Source organism: Apteryx mantelli, chromosome 6 (assembly GCF_036417845.1).
Source record: "Apteryx mantelli isolate bAptMan1 chromosome 6, bAptMan1.hap1, whole genome shotgun sequence".
NCBI classification, from domain to species: domain Eukaryota; kingdom Metazoa; phylum Chordata; class Aves; order Apterygiformes; family Apterygidae; genus Apteryx; species Apteryx mantelli.
The window spans coordinates 16225808-16240225 of NC_089983.1; the positions used below are offsets into that span (position 1 = coordinate 16225808).

Genomic DNA, 14418 nt, shown 5'->3' on the forward strand with positions numbered 1-14418 from the left:
AGTGTTTAAACAGAACTCCTGCATATTAAAGTACTTCAGCAGAAAACCCTGAAAAGGTAAAACATGAGAAGTATTCCCCAAGTCAGTCACTGGTATACCAAAGAGAAACTGTGCTTCGAAACACTTTTACATGCTACTGAGACAACCTTGCGGGAAAATAAAATTCATATTGTATATGCGTTCCCCAAAGGGCAATGCCTTGGAGATGCACAGTCTGCAAATTCTCAGGTTCTGATGCCTGCTATCACAGCCCTGTCATTTAATTTAATTCATCAGCTTACCACAGTTAGCCTTGAAAACCAATTATGACTTTTTGCTCTTGCTATTTCTACCATGAGACCACTCCAGACCCTTACTCTGATTTCCAACTTGAATTTATTCATAGGTATTCTTTGTTCTAGAGCTGTCCCATAACTAGAAGTTTTCTCTCTGCAACATAATGATAAAGAGCAATCATTATCCTCTATTAGCCAACGTTTTTCCAGGCTAAACAAACCACACTCATTTACCATTCAATCCATTCACCTTATCAGCCCATCCTAGCTGTCCTTCTCTGCATCTGTTTCAGTTTGAATGCACAATTCCCAAACACAGACAACAGATTTTACTCAGTATTTCAGAGGAGACCTTACCAGTTTCTTGTATAACAGTATTAATACTTTATCAGAAATATCTCTACTGATTGATACCATCCCAGGACGTATCTCAAGAAGTGCCTTCCAGCTGCAAGACAGATCACTATCATTCTCAGCAATATTGCTAAATATCACTCAATAGTGAAAATGACACACAATAAATTAAAACATATCTAACAAATGTTCTTTGCTTCATGCCTTGAGCTAGAGTTTTGCCCAGTGCTTTCACACATTTTTAGAGGTGAAGCCTCGTATTCAAGGGTTCCCACTGCTGTCTTCCCAAGTAGTGATTAGCACGTACAAGAGGATCAGGTGTGACCATATGCTAAATGAAGTTTGTCCAGGAGACAACTCACCCTCTCCCCAAGGAATTAGTGATTAACTTACATGCTTGCAAGGAGACACAATTTCACCTCAGACTAAATAGCTTATTCTTAAAAGCTAATCTGAAAAACCAGAGCAGAGGAGCGTACTCAGAAGACCATTCTCCTTACCAGCTTATAACAAAGACAAGGGCTTCAGGTCAGCGCTGGACCCGTTAGCTTCACGCTAGGGGTGCAAAGCACGTGGCGCTGCGCAGCAGTCTGCGCTGCGCTCACTTTCCGAAGACGCCGCCCGTTAATTCGCGGCGCCGCGTGTTGCTTCTCTCCGCTGCGGGCTCTGCCGCCAGGTGCCCCGCGAGCGCCGAGCGCGGGCGGGCAGCGGCTGCCGCACGGAAAGAAACTTCGCAGCCGCCCGGGGCGAGAGCCGCCGAGGGGGGCCGCCGCCGCCGGCCCTTACCTTGATGATGCTGCTCCTGCGCGGGGCGGCGCGGGCGGCCTCCAGGAGACCGGCCTCGGCGTCGGCCGCCGCCCCGGAGCCGCCGCCGGCGAAGCGCTCGGCGGCTCCGACGGCTGCGACACCGCTGCGGCGCTCCCGCCGCCTGCCCGCTCCTGCTGCCGGGGCTTCCAGCGGCGCCGCCTCCGGCTCCTCGTCGCCCCGGCGAGCGGCGTCGGCGCGGCCGCCGTCTGCCATCGCCCCGCCGGGCGCGTCAACTTCTGTCGGGGCGCGGGGGTCCGCCGCGCGCCTGGCGGCTGCCCCTCACCGCACCGCGGCACCGGCGCCAACTTTCTCGGCAGGAGCCATCCCCGGCCGCCGCGCAGCACTCCGCGCCCCGGGCGGCGCCGGAGGCACGGGCAGGTCGCGCGGGGCGGGCGCTGCGCGGGCAGCACCGTGCGGAGAGCGCGCGCAGGAAGCGCTGCCGCGGCAACACCGCTCCCTTGTGCCCGAGCCGGGCTTGTTTTGACAGGCGGCGCTGACGGACAGGGCGCCGGGCCACTGAGCGCCGCAGTGGCTGCCCGCGGGCGCCGCGGCGGCCAATAGGCGTCGCGGGGGGCGTGTCCCCGGGCCGCCTGGAAGGCGTTGTCGGCGGCGCGGAGCAGGTAGGGCGGGCTGCGCGCACGCGGAGCGTTCGGGACGGTGGGAACCCTCGCCGCGCCCGGCCCGCGCTGGGAGCGAAACAGCGGGGGAGACGCCGTCCCCCTCGCGAGCCGGCTGCCCGCAGCATTTCTCTCCAAGGGGAGCGTGCGGTTGTGCTGGATCAGCCGCGTAAATACCGCCCGGCGTGCATTTTAGGAAACTGCGTTTGTGTCAGGGTAAAAATAGAGCGCATAAAGAAAGAGGTTTTAGGTTAACTCCCCTCAAAACTAGCAATCCATGTAATTGCAGCGTTTATGTCGGAGGCACTTGTGTTGGGACCGTGGCCGTGGAAGCGAAAATGGTTAGAGGCAGAGATACTTCGGGGATGCTTTTAAGTCAGGCGACGGGCTGTAGAAATGCGATAGCAGGGGCACTTGAGAGAGTGTTGCCTGTCAAATAGTAGCACTGCTATTTTAGCGGTGAGCACCGCATCTGAATCCCTCTTACTGTGGTCGGGCGATCGAAGGGGGTGCCCGATGTGGAAGAGCTCTCTCTCACAGGACTGAACAGGACAGCACTCCCTCCCAGACCCTCCGCCGCTGTGAAACGAGCCCCTGAGGCACAAAACGCTACGCGGCGGCAGCTCGGCCGGCCCTTCCCCTCGACTCACCTGAGAAGCACTCGCGGAGAGCCGAGGAGACCGCTCCGGTCCCCCAGGCTGCTCGCGGCGCCGCTCCCCGCGTGCCGCCGCTGCGCGGGGGGACACACGCCCGCCCCCCGGGCGCAGCCCGCCGCGGCGCCCCTCACAGCAGCGCCCCTCGCCGTGGCGGCCGCCGGCCCGCGCGGAGCCGCCGAGCCCGCCGTTGCGGGGCGACGCCGCCCCCTGGCGGCGCGGCGAGGCGCGGCAGGGCCGGGCGGGGGTCGGCGCCGCGCGCGGACGGCCGTTACTGGGAGGGGGCGACCGTTAGTGGGGGAGGGGCGGCCGTTAGCGGTGGTGCCGACGCCCCGCTCCTTCCGCTGGGTCCCTTCGGCGCGTGGCCGTGGCCGCGGCGTCCCGTCTCGGAGACCGGGATTTTTTTAGAAAGAGACCGGAGACTAGAATTAGGCAGACAAGGGGAGCAGTCCAGGAAAGGCTCGTCGCAATTGAGCGTTATTACAAGCTGATGCGCTCTTTCCTAGTTGTTCAGATGGTATTTAGTTATAATGAGGTTATCCACCTGGCAACATCAGGAAAGGGTAGTGCAGCAAAGATAAAAGTGTAAGATGAAATCATGTGCAAGACAGCCTGAGAAAGGATCTGGTGAAGAGACTGTGTAGAAAGAATAAAATTGAGGGCTAGATTTGGACAAGCTGATAAACACTGGAGATGTAAGACTACCCAGAGTCATAGTTAGAGCCATAGCCTTACAAGCAGTAAGATCCAACAGAAAGTTTCATTCCTTTCTGATTTCCTAAAGTAATGTCATAATTAATGTGTTGGGCACCTGTTGGCAGTTCATGATGAAGCAGGAAAGGGTAAGAGGCAACCTCCTTGCACCAGCCAGTCATTAGCTACTAATAAATGCCTGTTTACAGGACATAATTGCCACTTGATGTGAATTTTTATATAGATAGATGTATATAAAATACATAGATAGGGGTGTGTGTGTATATATAAATACACACACACACACTCCTTAAAGCACAGCTTATACCAAGCTTACCAAGGCAGTAGCCTGTCTTTCAAGGATACCAAGTCATTGCAATAAAGAGAAAAAAAAATAGAACTAACAAAAGTTTATGGTTATATATACAGATACCGTCACATAAACTCACCTAAGAAGACTAAAAGACAATAAAAGTAACTATATACCATACATTTCCAGGGTGAATTATTACTTCAAATAGAAATATGTTGGAACTTTTTTGTATGTTCTATGAAATCATATGAAGTTTAATCACCAGTGTAATTATCTGTGACCAGCAAAGTACTCTCATGGCTGGAATGCACTGCATCCAGCAGAACTGTCTTGTAGCGTGTTGCACACAAAGACAGATACTTTATCCTTTCTAGGATCTTTTTTATACATTTCAAATTAGATATTTCTTGTCAAATCCATTTGTCTTCTGGGATCAGAAGTTTAAAGTCATTCAACTTTCATTTTAAAATTTAACCTTTTACAGCTGTGGCCTTTAATTAAAAATGGTCTGCAGGGAATCTAAAGGTTTTAAGGTTCGTGTACATCAGGCCTATTGAGAACACAAAGCAAATCGTATCTGTTTTGTCCACAGGGTGCAGAGGTTTTATAATTATGTATGAAACAGCTAAGATCTACAGCTTTTATAGCGTGTTACATGAATAGGTTTTCTTCATTTGTATTATTTCAAAGAAGAATTAATTGTATTAATAGTCAATAATTTGTCAAAAGATGTATGAAGTGTTGAGATCACAAAGTCCAGGACCCTGCTATCACAGGAGCTGTGTTACATGAGCTTCTTCATCCACTTGATGTTCTTGTGCCTGCTGGTTTCCCAATGTTATCACTGGCTGCAGTGCAGGAAAGTTCCCCTGGACTGCAGAGCCTAGGTGGTATCTGCAGTCATCTGTAATGTGCCAGACAAGTGAAAGTTTCACTCATCTTCTAACCTGAGATCATAACTAGTTAGAAACTGGAAGCCACTTTAAGTAAGTGATCTGTGATCTAGCATGTGAATACTAAAATGAGCCAAGAAAAGATAAATCTGAGATATTTGGAGACGGGTCAATGTGATAGAGTTTAGATAAATCTTTCCCCAGAATAGAATAGTGAATATTTTTAATACTGTAGCATCTCTGAGTAAACACCTCCAGACACTCTTGAATTATCAGTATCTATCTGCTTTTGTTCATAAATATGGAGAATCATGAACTATGAAGGAAAAGAGCAGCTGGTATTTATACTTGTAATATCTAGTCGAAAAGAGAGTTAACAAAAGGAAGCTTTACACTAAAAACCTATTACAGAAAGCTTAAAAAAAATCAAGATTACTTAGTGAGAAATGTATTTAACAAGTATCTATATTCAGTTTTAAGATGAGCCATTGCTCCCCTCTGTACATAAACATGGCACTGTATCATCCTACAATTACTCTTTTGTGATTTGCCATTTGTATACACTTTACAAACAACAACAGTAGCTGAAATTATGCTTAATTCTTTACACAAGAGGCCAGTTAAAAACTTTAAGTTGCAACACACTGACTCCATCCACATTCTTTTGCATTAAAAGGCAGTCAGTGTGCTGTTGGCTTATACATGCCAGGGTGCAGCGCGGGCCAGCTGCTCCCTGAGGGAGGGGAGCGGGGAGCAGCACTGCAGGGATGGGGACGGGACGGGGCCCCAGCATTGGGATCAGGCCCGGTGAGCGTAACCAGGATCAGACAAGGCCCAGCGATGGCCAGGCAGGGCTGTGGGGATGGGGACGGAATGAGGATGGCAGGTGGGGGGCGGAGTGGGGGTTGGCGGGGCCGTGGCAGGGCTGGAGCCCATCGCTGCTGCGGCATCGCAGCGCAGGGAGTGACGGCCCCAGGCTGGGCTGAAATGGGGCCTGGGCTGGGGGAGGCCTGTTAGTGCCTCAGGGCCCTGACAACATGGAGGCTCAGACTTCACCTACAGTTGCAGGAATACTTTCTGCAACTTAGAAGTGCCCGAGTTCTTGTTTAATATACTGTATTTCATCCTTTTTATATTGAGTCTTTCTGGATGTGTGACTAATTATTCAGGACAACATTTTAAAGGCTCGCTTTTTTTGCAGGGCAACAGAAATGACAAAACAGAGGCATCCTCTCTTTGCCGTTGTGTTGGACACCCTGGAACGCTTTCTTTCCTCTGTAGGTAAGTAGTTTAAGTAACAGAAGTAGAGAAGAGCTTACAGTGGATTCTTCCATAGCGTTTATGGTAGCCTGCACGGAACTAACCGCACTGCTGCAGACACTATCAAAGTAGCTCATCTAAAGCTAGCTCTCTGTATCTCTATACTGTGTGAAATCTGCAGCATAGACATATCCTAAAATAGATAGAAAGGAGGACATAGGGACACGTTTTCAAAAACAGTCAAGGAATTTACTCAAGCTAAGAAAGTCCAGATGATAGACTAAAAATCTATTTGTGTTTGTCTGAACACAACCTGAGTTAGCAAGTGCCTGCAGTGTGTCTAATACTTTTTTATACACTCAACTTATTCCATCCTTGAGATACACAATTGTTCCTTAGTGGGCGTATTTTCTGTCATAAAACAGCTGAAAATACAGTCTTTTGGGAGCTTTGTTGGAATACAGCTTACATAAGCCACTAGTTTCGACCTAGATAGTGCTTTTTGGGAAGCTCATAAAATTAAATATTCTGTTGGGAGCATGAAGGTGATGCTCCTGTACCAATTGACCGTGACTGATGAAGGGTGAAAACTGCCATCTTTTCCTGTGACAGGAACATCTAATTTATAAGACTGGGAAAGAGCAATAGGGAACATGTCGTAATTTCTTCAAGTATATATTCACAATGATAGCAAATCATACTTCACTTTAGAATTGATTAGACTTACACAAAACTATTCATGAGAAAATGTATTGCTAGATAATTCTTAACGTGGTGGTTTCTTAAGTCTCAGTAGTTACTGTGTGTGTGTTGCTATATCTTGACTATGAAATTATTAAATAAAAATGCACATTAATGATATCATTTATTTATATAAACATGTTAGCAAACTTCACTCTTTTTTTGCAAGTCATCTTCATGTCGTATTTTGTCTGTATAAATATAAATATAATTTTCTAAACTGGAAAAAAGCAAATTTGAGTCAGTATAAAGTAAATATAGACAAAAGGTCATAATGTTTAATACATTTAAAACAAATACTGTATATACTTTCAGTTTTTCTTATATTTAAAAATAAAATATTTACACTATTTGATTCAATGCCTCAAGTTATTTGGTGATTCTTGTTTTGTCTTGCCTCCTACTTTGTAGAGAAAAACACTATTATTATGCCTTTTCTTATTTTCTAGGTAGTATAAATGTGTCTTCTCTAACTTAGCAAGTTCTTTTGTGATATGCCTCTATCTTAATGATTTTCTTGTTTAGTTGCTAGTTGCTTAAGCTTGGGGGAGGGAAGGCATGTTGTAGACTTTATAACAGAAATTTTCTTGAAAATTTAGAGAAGTCTTAAAGCTCAGCTCAGATTTAAGTCTAATGATACTTAATAATAATGGCTCTTGTTTAAGGTAGGTGGTAATTCCACTTAATGAGAACATTTATCCATGACTGTCTTTTTCACAGAGCTCTTTTTAACTCCTCTGATCACTCCTTTCAGTATTTCTTTGGCTGAGACATGTGCATAGAAATCTAATTGTAGTTGCTGCTACCTTTCAGGCTGTATGTCGCCTGTTAACTAGTATGAACAATATGCTCCAATAGGTGTGTGCCATTTCCCCTTTCCTTTGGTAGATACCTACCAACAGGTGTAATTTCATGCCAGTGTACTCTGTTAGAGCCTTTCACATCCTTCCCAACTCAATGAGTATTTTCAGTGTTAGGAATGTACATGGCAGCATGATTCCCATCCACTTAGGAGCAATTTTTTGGAGCATTTGGATTATCATGAACTGTGCAGCTGCCAGAGAAGCAGTATTAGTATTAAATGATACCTGTTAACCAGGAATCCTTCTTACTGAGGAAGGAAAGTCTTCTGGTTATACCCAGTTAAAAGGCTACCATCATGGTCCTTTAGTCTGTAATCTTGCCACTTCAGAAAAAAAATGTTAGCAATGTCAGCAATATCCATATTCATATTTACTTTGCTGTTAAAGACTTTGGAGGCAATTTAGTGAGTGTACCAAGCATGTCCTTCTGCTTGTTTATTAGACATACAACCTTCTTCTTAATGAGGAAAAATTGTGCATTGCCCAGCTAGGTTTGGCCACAAGCAAGTTAATCATACGCAGCCTGGACCACTATAGGAATACGCAGTAGCCCAAACCCGAGGAAGAAAGACTTATCTGGAATTCTTTCCGGGGGCTCCCAAGAATGATGTGAGGAAACGTAACAATATGAGTGGATCTGTACAGAGAAAACATTGGTGCTGAGGACCTGACATCCATCTCATATGCATTTTAGGGGGGGTTACTTGGGAAGAGCTCCAGTACAGTCCCATGGATGGAATACCTGCATACTGGAGTGCAGCAGCTGTGCTCCTGGGGCACAACCTCTGGTTTCGTTTAACTGAGAAAGGCATCCTAAAGAGAGAATAAAAGATTTGTTATGTAATTATGATCAAAATGTAATCCCTGAAATAACTTAAATTCCCCTGGTGTTAATTGAACAGGATTTTAAGAAGATTTAGGATACTTTCCATCAGGGATGAAGTATATTTAGTCTTTTATTGCAAAATCTCTTGTTACTTAATGGCAGGTTTGAAGATATTCTAAGGGTACGGAAAAGAAAGGCTAATGACTAATCTATGTAAGCTTATTTTCCTGAAATTTGCCACTGTGGGCGTATTAGCATATAAAATTCAAAAGTATTGTTAACCACTGTTTATCTTTTCTGAGTGAGGTTAAATAGGCTGGTAGTTAAAATCCTAACAGTCTGCTAACTCCCACTATAGTTTACAGCAGGATTAGCAAAAGCGAAGCATTTTGCAAATACAAGGCTAGGAGTTTTACTTTCCAATGTAGAATTTTACAGCCAAATCTACAGTTAAAGTGAAAATTATACCTGTGTTGAGGAAACTTCATTTAAGATACCTGTTTAGGTTGTAGCGTGGAAGATTCCTTTAATTACCACAATCTAATGCTACCCACTTATCCTCTCCTCTAAATTCATCTAATCTCAGATGTGCATTCAGACTCAAAGGCAAGATTTAGACAGATTAAAAAAGTAAAGATTATTGACTTTTCAGGCTATGCCACTGTCAGTTCAAAAGACAGCAAGACTTTTCCCATAAATATTCTGCAAGCTTGCTGCCCAAAGACGCCAAGAAGTGTTTTTTAAGAGCAGATATTATACACGATGAGGGTCAGTGAACCGTATCTGAACAGAGCACTTTTCAAAGGTTTGTGGTTTGGGGGAGAGGAAAAAAAAGGAAAAGAAGAAATGGTGGCTCTTGTCTTGTAAATCCCAGGTCCATAACATGGGCAAAAATTTACACTGAATTATTTCCTGTGAGCCACTACAGAAAAGTCAAATTCAATTTAAATTCCAAATACTTTGAAGGCCCTGATTTGAGTGGAAGGCGAAAGGTAAAACTATTACAGAGCTCACAGAAGCCAGAGTAAGAGATTGTTTTCTACAGAATGCAGAAAGAGAGTGAAGATTGAGCTGAACTACAAATGTAGCAAAAAACATTAAAAAAAGGATGGAAAAATATTCCCTAATCACTCACACAAGCACGATAAGTGATTGTATAAAGCTTGATTCTAAATGAAACATTAATACAGAAAATTCTTTTCATGTTACAAAACACAACTCCAATTTAAGTCAAGTGGGGAAAGATAAGCAATCCTTTCTTTAGATCAATGCTTTGAGTTCTTGTCCTTCTTACTTATCTAATAACAGTTAAGAAATAATAGAAAGTTACAGAGAAAAGGACCTTCTCTGTAGAGTTACCTGAGATCAGATAAAATATTCTATGTAATTATAGAATTAGATTATGATCGAGTGTTGCCCATTAAAGTTTGCTGGGCTTATTTCTCTAAAATTGAATAATAACTACGAGAAACCAAGTATCTAAAATAGGACATCAAAGGCTTAGGTTGCAAAATGTACTATTCTCATCTCCCTAATTGGTACTTTACAGTTGCAATTCTCATTTTCACCATTAAATTCCATATTCATTTCAATCAACTAATGTGGAAAGTAATTTAAATCATAATGTACGGAAAGAGACCAAGCATATGCTTTTCTCCTTATACCCAGCTACCTTCATCTTGTTTCAGTTCTCTTTTGACTCCTATCAGCTACTTAACTCAGTTAAAGGACACCATTTCTTGGTATGTTTGATAACCATCCTGAATTGCTTCAAGTTGGGACTGCAACTACAGAAGCTCTTCATTCACAGGACAAAGGTAGAGAGTGGGATGGTGTGATGGTGTGCTCCTTCCCCCCCCATGTGCTCTTCGCCTCCCCCCCTCCACCTGACCTCTCCGTAAACAACACATAGGCAGGGGCTAATTGAGCATGTGCCAACTAAAATCCGTCTAGTATGCAAATATGACTAGGAGTCAATCATCTCCCCCCCATAAATAGGGGGCAGCCTAGAGCCCATGGAGCTCTCCTGCATGACAGTGAGCTGCACTGCAGAACCTCCTCTTGAGCAGGGACGCCTCAAGGTCACTCCTCGAGGCTGAGAGATTCCTTACCCGCGACAGAGCCTCAGTAAGTGATTCATAGCATGCTGAAACTTTGCGAACTTCACAAAACTTTGCTGAGTTATATCTCTGATTGACTGTGCACATAATCCTTTAGACTTGAACCGTTGACCAAGTCTGGGACTAAGATTGGATCCAGCCCGCACCCAGACTCCTCTCAGAAGGAGTTTGGAAAGCAAGGGGATCCATTCTGAACCTTGTGACTCAACGGGAGGGTCTCCTTGACACTGTTATCTGACCCTGTCCTCCATGCAGTAAATAACTGAGTGAACCTTGCCATCGACCCTTGTTAAATCATTGTCTTACTTACAGTTGAACAGTTGAACAGTTAAATCAGTATCTGACCTCAATAAAACATATTGCTGCTTCTCTCTTACGAGTGGAGTGCATTACTCCCCACTCATCCGGGACAAACGGTGTATGTCCAATAATATTGAGTGTATATAATATATACTCCATATACAGTTCTATACAGTATAGAACTTCTTGTAGGAAAGACAAAAGACAAGAGGAAGTAAAGGGCGATTATTTTACTTCTGTGTTCAACTATTTAGAACAGTGTTTCCAAACAATAGCAATTATGTTATACTTTTCACTTTTTCATGCAGAGGTTTTGAATAGCAGATAGTAGAACAAAAGCAACAGAAGTATGCAGTAATTCAGGCAAGAATTCCTCCATAAATGTGATATATCTGCTAAAACAGAATCAGCTGTCTTATCTGAATGCAAGAAGAATGCATGTAAGGAATAAATTACCAATTGCACAAAAAAGGAGAAAAAAAAAAAGATATAATGGACAACAATAAAATGGTTTGGATCTTGTAATATATTCATGTGTGGCATTTTACTTCAAGTAATTGAAGTCAGTGGAGAGAAAAGCTCCTGACCTTTTGAAAGACTGGACCCAAAATACAGTAAGGAAAATTACAACATGACTTAAAAATTTCCCTAAGTATGGGGAACATGTTAGCAACATCCTATTTACCGTGAGATTCTTCTTTACTTCATTTTTTTCATTTGGCATTGTGTAAGTACCTGGAAATATAATGACATTCAAAGAATCAAGTAGTAAAAGCTGGAATCAGAGCCATTTTGTCTGATGACCATCAGATGAATTAGGAGATGAAGTAGCTCTTTACCTTCTAAGAAGACCTCTTTACCATTGTGGCAGTGTAAGGTGGTATTAAATTGCACTTACATCCATGTACCTTTAAACTTCCAGAGCAAGCAAGGTTTGATACCTTTTTTTCTTGCAAGTAATTTTTTCCCCACTTTTGTTTCATAGTACATGTCAATTGTTTACAGTCTTTTCTACTCATTTATTTCTGTCTGCAGAATTTTATATTCAGTTCAATGAACTATGTAAAATAAATATTATGACAACTGCAAACGAATATTGAAAAAATATAATTTATCAACATCAAGTTCAGCATTAATTTTTTGTTTGAATAAAGGAAACACAGTAGGGCAAAATGAGAGGAAAAAACAATCAAGTCTGTCACACTAAGTTAATGGAAATCAAAAGTCTGATCATTTTCTCTTCACCCACCTAACTGGAGATCTATTAAAATTTCCATATGACACATATCTATGGTGTTTTGTTGAAGGACTATGCTTTTATAATACATAAAGGAATCAGATTTCTCAGCAGACCTATTTAGGTTTTCATATTAATAATCTCATTATCAGCTTAAACAAAGGGCTCCATACTCCAAGAGCAGGAGTATCTGTTGCTATTCAGGTAAGAGATGTATCAACATGTAAAAATCCTTACTAATAGTGCTTTTGTAGTATAATTCTTCCACTTGCTAGGGACATTTAGGAAGGGATTGATAATCTTTAAAATTTGACTCATAATCGGCAAATACGGATGCTACCACAATTGGAAGAACTTTTCCAGTTTTGACTCTTTTAACAATACCATGTTTTAGCTGTGACAAGAAGTTCCATCAGCAGTGGAACTTGTAAGCAGCAGTTTCCAATAGTTTTTTCTCCCCCTTGAGGACATGTAAAATAAAACACATACAAGCTCCTTTACAAGTAAAGCATATATTCTGAGCTCTGAAGTGAGGCAGAAGGATTCCAGTCTTATGTAGTGACTCCAATAACGTATGTCATGCTGATGACTACTTTTGGAAAATAAAATATTTTTAAACGAAGCTATAAAATCTAAATACGTCTTAAAATTTAAAAGAAATCTCAAATTGTCCTGATACATTTTGAGCTAGAAATCATCTATGATGGTGTTAATGTTCTGCAAGGATGGACTGAATGAGGATACTTCGGTTATGCAGTCACAGTCTACCACCTTGGGGAAACAATATGGGCAGAACAGTCCAGCGTACTGACTGCCAAGTCTTCTGTTCCTCTGGGTCATCCATCACTGAGGGTGGGGAAAATATGAGACATGACAGAAATGAGGAAATCAGTTCTCAGCAGAGTAGCTGGTCAGTTTGACAGAGCTTTAGGAAACAGGCTGAAGCAAAGCTTGACAGAGATGGCTGCAGGGACTAAAGGGGCAGAAAATACCAGTGTGGCAGTCGGATGGGGAAAGGGGGACACAGACAAGAGGACGAGCGTGAGAGTATAATCAGGGCATTCAGACACAAAGTGGGAGGCGCAGACAAAGGGCAGAGAGAATGGTAACAACTGGGGTGAGCAGAGAAGGAGTCACTGCTCATTTGGAAGGGAGATGTGCAGAACTAAAGTGAGAACGGGAATGGTGTGGGAAAAGAGCCTGTACGACGGGAAAGTCTATCGGAGAAATACGCACACACCCATTTGAATGAATGGAAAACTTCCTGGAAATGAGTCATTTCCTTCAGCATTTTTCACATGGCACTGGCCACAATTTTTTTATTCAGTTGCACTATTTAGATGACCACCATAATACACTTCTAAAGACTATAGCTACTCTCTTAGAAAGTCTCCTCAAATTCCTTGAACACCTAGAGCTCTTGTCTTTTTGGTTGTTCTGGATAAGGCTCACAGTGTAGAGAATCTGTTCAAAAGCTTGTAAGAGAAATTGCTGCATACATCATTATAAATTACAGATTTTTTTTTAATACAATCATATTCTATGCAACAGAGACAGAAGTCAATCTTTTAGTTACATTCAGTGAGACATTTTTATGAAATTGAGAGCAGGAAGGAACTAATCTTTCATCAGATGCAACCCGGTTCCCCCTGTCTAATAAAAATATTTTAATATATTATTCCCATAAAAGATCTTAAGATGCTGGTAGGTAAGCTAGCATTATTATCTGCATTTTATGGATAAGCAATAGAAGCAAAGGAGGTGGCATGTCTTTTCCAAGGTCAAGCCATCAATCAGTGAAATAGTAGTCTGTTACCAGACCCATGTATTACTCATAAAATCATCCTTGCCTTTTTGTGCCTTTCCCCTCCCAAATCATATTTCCCCCTCTTTTTCTCTCTTGCTTTTTTTCAATTTATCTTTCCTTGCTTAACGTCTGACTTTCTCTTCCCCGATCTCTCTCTGATCCTATAAAGAGAGGACAAAAGGCGAGAGCCTACAGGAACCAGCACAGTCAGGCTCTTGTCTTTGTCCAGCACTGCCTTTTAATTTGTGGAGGGAACGGTAGGAGAGAGCGCTTCATGCTGCGGGTGCTGCTGCCACGCTCCTGCCTTCCTTTGCGATGACTTCCTAAGTCAGGAGGCGAGTGCCTCAACGAGGCAGCCCCACAGCGCCACCACTGCCCCGCAACTTCTGTTGTAATACTTGAATCCTGTTTGCATGGCATCATTTTCTGCCAGCTCTGCTTGTAATATTATTAAATTTGCAGATGTATTGGCTTTTCAGGTTTTCAGATTAAAAATCATCAGAATAAAAAATAGATCAATCTTTCTAATTTATTTGCAAAAGTCCTATTTTTGTCACAATTGCCTAATTTTCAATGTAAGATGTTCTAGATTTATTTTTTTAACCTGAGGAGGAAGTGTAAGGTAGAAGCTCCAGCAATTAAAACTATGCAAAATACAC

General features: G+C 43.0%; 1 protein-coding gene across 2 annotated transcripts in view; it reads right to left on the reverse strand.

The window, feature by feature from the left end:
* The window catches only part of PLCL1 (phospholipase C like 1 (inactive)), a 222109-nt gene extending 219351 nt beyond the window's left edge, over positions 1–2758 (reverse strand). The window contains exon 1 of one of the 2 annotated variants that reach the window (XM_067298893.1): positions 2704–2758. The gene's annotated coding sequence lies outside the window, so the exon portion shown is untranslated. Of the gene's footprint in view, positions 1–1415; positions 1458–2703 lie in introns of those variants that run through there. The other variant, XM_067298892.1, reaches the window with a different exon arrangement.
* Between the last annotated feature and the right edge of the window lie 11660 nt (positions 2759–14418).